Source organism: Cetorhinus maximus, chromosome 3 (genome assembly GCF_964194155.1).
Source record: "Cetorhinus maximus chromosome 3, sCetMax3.hap1.1, whole genome shotgun sequence".
Taxonomy (NCBI): Eukaryota; Metazoa; Chordata; class Chondrichthyes; order Lamniformes; family Cetorhinidae; genus Cetorhinus; species Cetorhinus maximus.
Genome location: NC_135881.1, coordinates 9,508,524 through 9,521,105, shown reverse-complemented (window position 1 = coordinate 9,521,105; position 12,582 = coordinate 9,508,524).

Here is a 12,582-nt window from a genome sequence, read left to right as displayed (position 1 = left end):
CATGGACTGCTTCAGTATCTGAGGAATCGTGAATGGTGCTGAACATTGTGCAATCATCAGCGAACATCCCCACTTCTGACCTTATGATGGAAGGAAGGTCATTGATGAAGCAGCTGAGGATGGTTGGGCTGGGGCACTACCCTGAGGAACCCCTGCAGTGATGTCTTGGAACTGAGATGACTGACCTCCAACAAACACAACCGTTTTCCGTTGTGCTAGGTATGACTCCAGCCAGCGGAGGGTTTTCCCCCCGATTCCCATTGACTCCAGTTTTGCTGGGACTCCTTGATGCCTCACTCTGTCAAATGCTGCCTTGATGTCAAGGACAGTCACTCTCACCTCCCCTGTAAAGATGGTGACAGTCTGGATCATGACCCAAATACAGATCAGACAACAAGTACAGTGAATCAAGTGAGATTTATTAATTAATAATGCAATTAACAACAATCTTCAGTTTTTGCTTCACCAGTTGCTGTAGCACAGATAATGTCTTCATCACTCTCTTGTGTCGCTTTAAATTTCGCTTTATCTTCCTTTTTTGAGCCCCATTCTTACCATATTTGGCCATGTTCCAACGTCATCCACTTGATATGTCAAGTAGACCCCACCTTCCATACATCTTCCTTGATTTAGATTAAACAATTTAAGGATTGCTTAGACTAATCAAGGAAGAAGCAATTATTATCTCAAGCCTGCTTACACTTTCAACATGATTTGAGCAAAGTTAACAATGATGCTAAGGCTAAATTGCAAAGCATCAAAGGGATCATTAAAAATATTAAAAGATTGAGAAAAAACCCACTGAACCTTGCAGTCCCCACTTTGAGGATGAAGTGCACCTGCACTGAATCCTAACAATTAAATCAATCATTGTTTAATTAATGGTAAACACAAATCAGTCATCACTTAACAGTAGACATTGTGCCTATGGTTGCATTTCCATTAAATTAGCAAATGTTGCCTTAACCACTTGCCTGGATGAGTGCAGCTTCAACAGCTGTGGCGAGGTGTCAGCTGTTGAAGCTGCATAGTTCATAGCAGTTCATAGCACCCTCGCCTTTGAATCAGAGGGTTGTGGGTTCATGTCCCACTCCCGGAAACCAAGAACTGTGATTGTACTCGAAAGAGTTGCAATCTGTGACTGTTGGTAAGAGGTGTCAGCTGTGGCTCAGTTCATAGCACCCTTGCCTTTGAATCAGAAGGTTGTGGGTTCATGTCCCACTCCCGGAAAAACCAAGAACTGTGAATGTACTCGAAAGAGGTTTCAACAGCTGTGGCGAGGTGTCAGCTGTGGCTCAGTTCATAGCACCCTCGCCTTTGAATCAGAGGGTTGTGGGTTCACGTCCCACTCCCAGAAACTTAAGAACTGTGATTGTACTCGAAAGAGTTGCAATCTGTGACTGTTGATAACTCGAAAGAGTTTCAACAGCTGTGGCTCAGTTCATAGCACCCTCGCCTTTGAATCAGAGGGTTGTGGGTTCACGTCCCACTCCCAGAAACTAAGAACTGTGATTGTACTCGAAAAGAGTTGCAATCTGTGACTGTTGGTAACTCGAAAGAGTTTCAACAACACTCAAGATTACAAAGCTTTATCTCCCGGTGTGATGTCCGGTAGAGGCAAAGGCAGGAAAGGTCTCGGTAAAGGGGGTGCGAAACGGCACCCGAAAGTCCTCCGAGATAATATCTAGGGAGTCGCTAAACCTGCCATTCGCCGCCTCGCTCGTCGTGGGGGCGTTAAGCGCATCTCCGGCCTCATTTACGAGGAAACTCGCGGGGTTCTCAAGGTTTTCTTGGAAAATATAATCCGAGACTCGGTCACCTGCACGGAACATGCTAAACGCAAGACTGTTACCGCCATGGATGTGGTCTATGCCCTGAAACGCCAAGGCCGAACTCTCTATGGGTTCGGTGGTTGAGAACTTAACAAAAACATTTCAACAACACTCAACAAGCTCATCACCACCAAGGACAAAGAAGCCTGCTTGATCGGCACACGGATATACCAAAACAAACAACTAGCTGAACTACCACTAGGACACGACATTATCCTAATCCAAGGAGGGAATCTCCCTATTCAGCCCAATGTCCCACTAATGACACCAGGAATTTCTTCCTTAACCTTCTCATTCTGCTTCATTTTGTACATGAGGTAGCCAAGTGACTTACAGGTTACTAGGGTCACATCTGTCTGACTGCCCTTCATTAAGTATGATAACCCATGTCCCCACTCGTGGTACAGTTAAACCATTTACTAATCACGCTATCATTCACAAAAGGATAGAACTCACTCTAGGCCATTGAGTCCACTCATTAATTCTTACCGGGATTGAATGGGCGTTTTCTACTCGTCATTTTAAAAACCATTCTTGGAACCTTCAGTTTACACAGGACAGGATCTTACTCCCTCATCCCTGATCTCATTTTTGTTCTTGACCACTCTTCCTTTCTCTAGCCCATATGTGGGGTGAACTGCACATTGTTTTTTTAAGATCCCTTTTGATTTTGATTTCCTCTCCATAACCCTGGATGACTCCTGGTGGTGAAAAATGTGTTAAATACCATTATAGAATGTGATCACTGATTACGATCGATTCAGACTGATAGTCCTTGGTTTAACACTTCCCACCTGCACATCAGCTCACCCAATATTGAAACAGATTGTGTATGGGCTTAAAGATTCTCCAGCTCTCCCTTTACCTATACCCACCTTGTACATAATTCCGCTAAATATTGCTTTCCTGGCATTTCATCTGTTCCAACACATTCTTTTTATATAACTCTATAGAGAAATTGACTTTCAGGATAGTGTTAGTGTCAATGCATGGCGATTTAAAGACGTCGTCTTACTATACTGGCCACATTAACCATTTCATGTTCTGTTGTCCATGCTAAGCATGCTTGAGACCTGCTGTTTAGTGCATTTTACCATGCCCTTTTTGCACGTTAGTCACTTCATGTGTGACAGGTCATACTTACACTGGTATTCCAATATCATGCCACTTGAACTATCCGGCATAAACCATTTCTAGACTTTCAGGTGATCATATTGAAAGATCAAGGTGTGTGTTTTCTTGTAATTTAATATTTAGATTTTTAATTTTGCCTATGTCTATTTCCAAAATCCCTTTGTTACTTCTTGCATCAGCCAGATTTAATTCCCAATCCTCATTATGTGCAATTCTAATTCATTTTGAGCCCTAGAGAAACTTTTCCTTTCACAGCACCTTCCAAACCCCATGGGAACACCACCCTGCTGGTCCCCTCCAAGTCACTTGTTAGTACAGTATTACTATCCCCGCCTGTTAGGCAGGAGACCAGGGTTCAGTTCCCCGATGGGGAGATAAGTTTCTTGCCTGTGGTCATACGAGTCTGAAAAAGCCTGATCTCATTTGATCTCGGAAGCTAAACAGACTCTGGCCTGGTTAGTACTTGGATGGGAGACGGCCTGGGAATAGCTTGGAAATATATCACTGTTTCTTCACTGTCGCTGGGTAAAAATCCTGGAACTCCCTAAAAGCACCACATGGACTGCAGCAGTTCAAGAAGGCAATTCACCACCACCTTCTCAAGGGCGATTAGGAATGGGCAACAAGTGCCGCTCTAGCCAATGACGCGCCACATCATGTGAATGGATAAATAAATTTTTGTTTTAATAACAAGACCAGAAACATCCCATTTGATTCTAGACATTAACGTGATTTTTTTTCGTTCTTCCTTTTAGATGACGTTCTATCACTTAAGCAGCCACTAGATTATACTGATATTTTCAAATTTAGCCCAACAACTCAGCTATTTGAGTTTAAGATGAGAGGTCTTGTAAGTTTATTGCTCCCCGGAAATGTTATTTCTTAACCATCTAGAAGAGACTAAAATCCCTGTAAATTCCAGGTAAACTTTTTCATTTAGATGTTTAAAATACCAATTCACGAGTTTAATTTAAGGCTGTGTTTGCTGCCAAAGCTGTGTATGCATGGCTGCCATCTTTATAGGGGGCAATGTGCAGCAAGGGTGCATGTGTGGTCATCACTGACCCTGGAATTGGAAATATCACAGTGTTGGCAGCATCAAGTTACTGGTGCTTGTAAAGCAATTTACAGACCATCCAAAATATGTATGAAAACTAGGTACCCCAAACCTAGCATTATTGATATGGTTGGTACAACAACGCCAACAAAAAGAACATGATAAAATAACTTAAACATCTAAAGATCAGTGGTTTACATTACTCCATTATTTGAATTGTCATTTAACTTGGAAAAAGCGTAAACCTAACAATGGTGCAACACAAAAATAAGTTATCCCTGGCACAAAACAATAAATTAAATATCTGGTAGCCACCTACCACAAACTTTGCTTAAAAAACATACCTTATAAACCGAGACAGGTTGAGGTGAAGATCTGTTCTGTAAAAAAAAAAGAAATGTAGAATGGAACAAACTGTTGTGATTGGAAAGTTCTCTGATTCAACCTTGCTAGTTTTTAAGCATGCCAAAGTTTACCATTCCACACACCATCTCACTCGCACAAACTTAGGGTGGATTTCTGCACGTGCTCTGACAAGTGCGCTGTTGGTGGCCCATCTTACATTGGCAGGAGTTCGTGTTAATTCAGTTCATCAATTCCAATTTTCTGTGCTCAGGCTTGGTGGTTTTGAAACATTGAATACTTATTGGTTAGTGTGTTTACATCAATCTCCCATTCTCGAGCACTCTGGCCTTAACCCATGCAGGCCATTTGCCATTTCGCGAGACAACTTTTTTTTAAGCACGGGAAAGCCTTTAGTCCACAACTACCCTGTGACATTACTTGGTTCCCAAATTCTTGAAGCTGCTGCACTCTCAGAATTGGACACCATCACCTGTTCAGTAAAACAAACACAAAAAGGTCCATTTAGCTGAGAGCCAAAAGGGTTAAATCACCCAAACACATCTGTCAATTCAGAAACTTAAAATTTCATAATGCCCAATAGAACTATGTAAATCTTCATTCAAGCTAAAAGCTGTGTGTTGGGCTCAGCTGCTAGCCATAAACTGTCCCTGCTAGTTTGAAAAGGGGGGCAGGGAGAGGGGCAGGGCAAAAGTCCTCATGCAGGTAATTAGGTCAATCATCAACCCGTGTTTTTTTTAAAAAAAAGTTAGAACAATGACATTTCTCCAAGCCATGTGCACACACACTTATGAACAAAAGCCCTGAAGCAAAATGGATCAGAACGTTTTGAATTAAACTCTTAAATGTTCCCAAAAATTTTCGCTTTCGTAGAGTTTCTAACCCAAGAATAATGCAAACGTCCCAATTTCCTATCAAAGCTTAAAAAACTATCCCACCCTTGTATTCAAATTAAAATTCTGGCCTTTTATCATAACTAGAATGTCACTGTAGTCACCAATAAAATTCTAGTCCCCACAACTTAAACACTTTCCTTTATGAAATATGGTCTGAAGAGTTGTGGAATTAATCTAGCCTCTCATGACTGGAGTCAAATGGAAAATCCATTGATTGTCTCACTTTAAATTTTTTTTGCATAAACAACATTTGCATAAGTGACAATTCCAATGGAGATTTGCATCTGCTGAAATGTATATACATTTGCACATTCATATTTTATTTATATTTGTATAATTATATGTAAACTTGGTATTTATATGCAGTAAATACATTGACAGGACTCCATCAGAGACAATAAAATGATTTCATGATCTCAATCACGAACTTTGCTATTAATTTTTATTCCACTATTATTCATTTGGTTTGCATTTTCCCTTGTGCCCACCAGGAGTTTTGAGAATTTCTCTGGGGTTGTACAACATGGCCAACCAATTTACACATTTCTTTCCCACGATTAGAAGCATGAGAGGCTGGTCTCCACAGTGCACAGGAACGAAGTGTCTCAGTTTCAAAATGTTCAGATGAACAGAGATCTAGTTCAGAGCCATGTAATTTGGAAAGTATGCGACTTAGCATCTGTCACTGAACTCTGTTTTAACACAGCTGGCCACTGCTCTCCAGGTGCCACAGCTTGGGGTGTTCAGAGAAATGCCTGTGTAGATCCTCAGAAATGCGATGCAACCCGTTTCCAGATCCTGGAATGGGGCAGTGTCTTGCATCAACAGTTCTTTGATGTTCATTAGGCATCGACCTTGAAATGTCAATATGTCTTGTAGCTGGTTGTCAAATAAAACAGAATTCTTTCTTCACATAGTTTCAGTTCTGTATTGTACACCAGCCACCATTGTATTCTTGCGCATTCTGTAGTATGCACATGTTGTCTGATCCCCATCAACAGTACAATCCTTTCTAGATAAAGCTGCTACTTGTGTATTGAACATTCGCAGGTCACCTTTGCCCTAAAGGTCTAACCTCTCCGAACGCTTCATGGGCAATTTCTTCCCTCCTCTTTTGGCTAACATTGCACATCAAATCTTCTAGCTAATGGTGAGTTTGCAGACTCACCCACCATGAGTGGCAAATTTTGCTTGAAAAGAAACTTTTGCACTATTTGAGAGATAATGCGCCTTTACCCTTTACGTTGTTGCTTCAGTCGCCATTTGCATGCCTCAAAGGGGAAGCATAAATGAGTCCGCAAAAGGACATAGCTACATGTTTGGGAAGATGTGTCAGTAAGTGGGCATTGAATGTCACGTTGGCATCACTGTACAGAATTTTCACTCTACAGACAAATGAATACATCAATCATCAATATATCACATTTGCTTATGTTATGAAACTATCATATTTTTCATAATAGTATTGTGGGACATTGTAAGGTATGTTTATGGTTGAGAGTGTGGATGGTTCTGTTTGTGTGACTGATTTAATTGAATGAGAGTCAGATAGACTGCAAGGGTGAAGTTATCAGAAGATGTCGGTGTAAAGCAGATTTTTGAAATAGGGATGGACAAGCGAGGATGAGGGTTCCACAGATAAGGTGTGAATGAAATTTGCATTTTAAGATAAGTGGGGAGTTGTTTGATTTTCACAGGGATGATAGGATGTTTACAACCAATAAGATAAGCAAAGCCAAGCAGTATGTTTATTTTTCCCCAAAGGTACTGACCACATTGACAACATGAAAGATTTTTATATTACGGGAAAAGAAAATTTCCAAAGACATGTCGAACAATGGGATTTACATATTAAAGAGAGAGACAATATATAAAGAAGGATAGAAGGTTATGTGTGGGTGGCCGTGCAACATCTTGAAAGGTACACCGTGTAAAGCAGCCTTGGGGAAAAGCCTCTAGCCACTTTTGCAGAAGTCTGCTGTGTCCAGTAACTAAAGCTGTGTTAAAAGCCTTTGGAATTCCACTGTTGAGTGGGTGCTGTGGTAACCTTGCTGGATTGCCTATTTAAATTTAAAATCTACTTTGGACTGTTGCCTTAAAGGGGGTGTATAGTTTGGAATTAGGTTAATTTGGAATTTTGGGATCTGTTATAATATCAACTGACTGTAATCTTATGAATGTGTTTGAATTGTTTTCTTCTGTTAATAAATGTTTTAATTTAATTTTTAAAATCACTAAAGGTGTTAGTGGACTCACTACTTTTGAATTCAGTGCACAAATCTTCTCATAATAAATACAAATTGCCAAACCGTTGTGATAGCATGGCCAAGTTTCCTTTGTGGATTTGGTCTGCCTGGCAAATATCACCTGTCACATCATAACACCACATCGGGAGAAATTGATTTTTGGAACAAAATAAATAAATATCTTAAAGTATTCCACTTAAACATGGAAAACTGTATAACAATAGCCACACGTACCATTTGGAGGCCTTCCAGGATTTCCTTTCAGCTAATGGTTTTGGGGACCTTGCTAGAAAACTTTTAATGGCATGCTCCGCACAGCCAAAATCAGGAAGACCCAACGGAGTATGGGGAAATGGGGAAGGCAGTGGTGTTGTGGTATTATCACTGGGCTAGTAATTCAAATGCTCTGGGTTCAAGTCCTACCATGGCAGATGGTGGAATCTGAATTCAAAAAAGTCTGGAATTACAAGTCTAATGACCATAAAACCATTGTTGGTTGCTGTAAAAACCCATCTGGGTTCACTAATGTTCTTTAGGGAAGGAAATCTGCCGTCCTTACCTGGTCTGGCCTACATGTGACTCCAGACACACAGCAATGTGGTTGACTCTTAACTGCCCTCTGAAATGGCCTAGCAAGCCATTCAGTTGTATCATGTTCACTAGAAAGTCTATAAGGAATGAAACCAGACGGACCACTCAGCATTGACCTAGGCACCAGAACTGACAGTGGCAAAATCAGCCCTGTCGACCCTGCAAAGTCCTCCTTACTAAATCTGGGGACGAGTGCCAAAATTTGGAGAGCTGTCTCACAGTCTAGTCAAGCAACAGCCTGATAGAACGTTACTCTCAGAATCATATCTTTCAGATAATGTCGCAGACACCACCATCACCATCCCTGGGTATGCCCTGCCCCCCTGGCAGGACATACCCAGCAGAGGTGGCGGCACAGTGGTATACAGTTGGGAGGAAGTTACCCTGGGAGTCCTCAATATCAACTCCGGACCCCATGAAGTCTCATGGCATCAGGTCAAACATGGACAAGGAAACTTGCTAATTACCACATACTGCCAAACGTCACGCTCTCCCCCCCACCGCTCACCCCCCACCCAACCAACCTCATTTGCTGAATCAGTGCTCCATGTTGAACATCACTTGGAGCACTGAGGGTGGCAAGGGCGCAGAATGTCCATCACCAAAAGTGGCTTGGTACCACCGCTACTGACCTGACCGAATCCTAAAGGACATAGCTGTTAGGCTGGGTCTGCAGCAGGTGGTGAGGGAACCAACAAGAGGGAAAAACGTACTTGACCTCATCCTCGCCAACCTGCCTGTCGCAGATGCATCTGTCCATGACAGTATTGGTAGGAGTGACCACCATACAGTCCCTTTGGGGATGAAGTCCCGCCTCACGTTGAGGATACCCTCCATCATGTTGTGTGGCACTACCACCATGCTAAATGGGATAGATTTCGAAAAGATCTAGCAACTCAAGACGGGGCATCCATGAGGTTCTGTGGGCCATCAGCAGCAGCAGAATTGTACTCGAACACAATCTGTAACCTCATAACCCGACATATCCCCACTTTACCATGACCAACAAGCCAGGTTCAATGAAGGGTGAAGGAGGGCATGCCAGGAGCAGCACCAGGCATACCTAAAAGTGAGGCGTCAACCTGGTGAAGCTACAACACAGGGCTACTTGCGTGTCAAACAGCATAAGCAGCAAGTGATAGACAGAACTAAGCGATCCCACAACCAACGAGATCATTGCAACATCCATTCGTGAATGGTGGTGGGCAATTAAACAACTCCCTGGAGGAGGTGGCCCTGCAAATATCCCCATCCTCAATGATGTGGGAGCCCGGCACAAAGCTGAAGCATTTACAACAATCTTCAACCAGAAGTGCCGAGTGGAAGTCTGGAAGTCTCCAGCATCATAGATGCCGGTCTTCAGCCAATTCAATTCACTCCATGTGATATCAAAAAATGGCTGAAGGCACTGGATTCTGCAAAGGCTATGGGCCCTGACAATATTTCGGCAATAGTACTGAAGACTTGTGCTCCAGAACTTGCTGCGCCCCTAGCCAAGCTGTTCCAGTACAGCTACAACACTAACATCTACCCGGCTCTGTGGAAAATTGCCCAGGTATGTCCTGTGCATAAACGGGACAAATCCAACCTGGCCAGTTACCTCCCCATCAGTCTACTCTCCATCATCAATAAAGTGATGGAAGGGGTCATTGACAGGACTATCAAGCATCATTTTCCTAGCAATAGCCTGCTCACTGACATTCAATTTGGACCCGGCCAGGGTCACTCAGCTCCTGACCTCATTACAGCCTTGGTTCAAACATGGACCATTCATTATTTATATAAATGACATCGATGACTATGTCGGGGGTGGGACTAGTAAGTTTGTGCATGACACAAAGATTGGCCGGGTGGTCAACAGTGAGGTTGAGTGTCTTAGGCTACAGGAAGAGATGGGATGGTCAAATGGGCAGATAAGTGGCAGATGGAATTTAAACCTGAAAAGTGTGAGGTGATACACTTTGGAAGGGGTAATTTGACAAGGAAGTATTCAATGAATGGCATGACATTAGGAAGTTCTGAGGAACAAAGGGACCTTGGTGTGTGTCCATAGATCTCTGAAGGCGGAGGGGCACGTTAGTGGGGTGGTGAAAAAGGCATATGGGACACTTGCCTTTATCAATCGAGGCATAGATTACAAAAGTAGGGAGGTCATGTTGGAGTTGTATAGAACCTTGGTGAGGCCACAGCTGGAGTACTGTGTGCAGTTCTGGTCGCCACATTATAGGAAGGATGTGATTGCACTGGAGGGGGTGCAGAGGAGATTCACCAGGATGTTGCCTGGGATGAAGCATTTAAGTTATGAAGAGAGGTTGGATAGACTTGGGTTGTTTTAATTGGAGCAGAGAAGACTGAGGGGCGACCTGATCGAGGTATAGAAGATTATGAGGGGCATGGACAGGGTGGATAGGGAGCAGTTGTTCCCCTTAGTTGAAGGGTCAGTCACGAGGGGACACAAGTTCAAGGTGAGGGGCAGGAGGTTTGGGGGGGATGAGAGGGAAAACTTTTTTACCCAGAGGGTGGTGATGGTCTGGGAGGGTGGTGGAGGCAGGTTGCCTCACATCCTTTAAAAAGTACCTGGATAAGCACTTGGCACATCATAACATTCAAGGCTATGGGCCAAGTGCTGGTAAATGGGATTAGGTAGGTAGGTCAGGTGTTTCTCACATGTCGGTGCAGACTTGATGGGCCAAAGAGCCTCTTCTGCACTGTGAGATTCTGTATGGAGAAAAGAGCTGAACTCCCGAGGTGAGAGTGACTATGCTTGGTGTCAAGGCAGCATTTGACCGAGTGTGGCCCTAGCAAAACTGGAGTCGATGGGGATCGGGGAAAACTCTCCGCTGGTTGGAGTCATACCTAGCACAAATGAAGATGGTTGTGGTTGTTGGAGGTCAGTCATCCTAGTTCCCAGACATCACTGCAGGAGTTCCTCAGGGTAGTGTCCTCGGCCAAACCATCTTCAGCTGCTTCATCAATGACCTTCCTTCCATCATAAGGTCAGAATTGGGGATGTTCGCTGATGATTGCACAATGTTCAGCACCACTTATGCCTCCTTAGATACTGAAGCAGTCCATATCTAAATGCAGCACAATCTGGACAATATTCAGGTTTGGACTGACAAGTGGCAAGTAATATTCGAGCCACACGTGGCAGGCAATGACCATCTCCAACAAGAGAGAATCTAACCATTGCCCCTTGCTATTCAATGGCGTTACCATCACTGAATCCCCCACTATCAACATCCTCGGGGGTTACCATTGACCAGAAACTGAACTGGACTAGCCATATAAATACTGTGGCTACAAGAGCAGGTCAGAGGCTGGAAATTTCACAGTAAGTAACTCACCTCCTGACTCCCCAAAGCCTGTCCACCATCTACAAGGCACGAGTCAGGAGTGTGATGGAATACTCCCCACTTGCCTGGATGAGTGCAGCTCCCACAACACTGAAGAAGCTCAACACCATCCAGGACAAAGCAGCCCCGCTTGATTGGCACCCCATCCACAAACACTCACTCCCTCCACCACCGACGCACAGTATCAGCAGTGTGTACCATCTACAAGACGCACTGCAGGAATTCACCAAGGCTCCTTCGACAGCAAAAGCGAAAGATGTTGGAGGATTTCCCCTGAAATCCAGATTTTACCTGAAACATCGTTACCATTTGGTAAGTTTAATTTGACTTTTTACAATACGAGTTTAAGATCCTTTAATCATCAATTATAATGATGGGATTATTAACTAAAAAAATCACTGGGTAAGGTTAAAAAAACTATAAACAAAACTAATTTTACTAACCAAGTTGTGGTTAATGACAATTTAAAGACCAATCATGTTCAGAACTCTTAACCATTGAGGAGTTTGATGACATAATTAGGATTTATTATCCCTGCAGACAGTTCAAATGTCAGGCCCTGCAACGAAATTTTAAATTCAATTACCAATTTTAGAAAACATCTTAAAAATAAACAAAGTTCTTAGTTATATGTAGTAAATGTGAAAAGACGGGCGAGTATCATCCGATAGCATGCTATTAAGCTCAATGTAAGGGTGTGTAGCTGAGACGAGCGATATCATGGACTTAATTTGTTCAAGATGTAAAAAAGGTTTTAAATCGAAATGTGGTTTAAGCCAACATGAAGGTCATACACACGCTGATTTGGGAAATACGAAAAGAACAGTGGCCCTCGGTCAACTTCACCTCAGCCTTTTCATAGTAAAAACGCAATTTGGACTAACAAAGGAGGAAAGTTAAAAATATGCTGCGAGTAAGAACATTAAGGTCATATTCGCTAAAGTCCGGGTATCAAAAAAAAAACAATCAACAGATTTCCGATCAGCGGCGATCCGTGGAATTGATGAAACGTAGGAAAACTTTGGTCCCCTTGATAATTTAACATTTTGATATTAATCCATTCGAGGCCACTTCTACTTTATCTGAAGGAGGAACTGAGAGGCACAT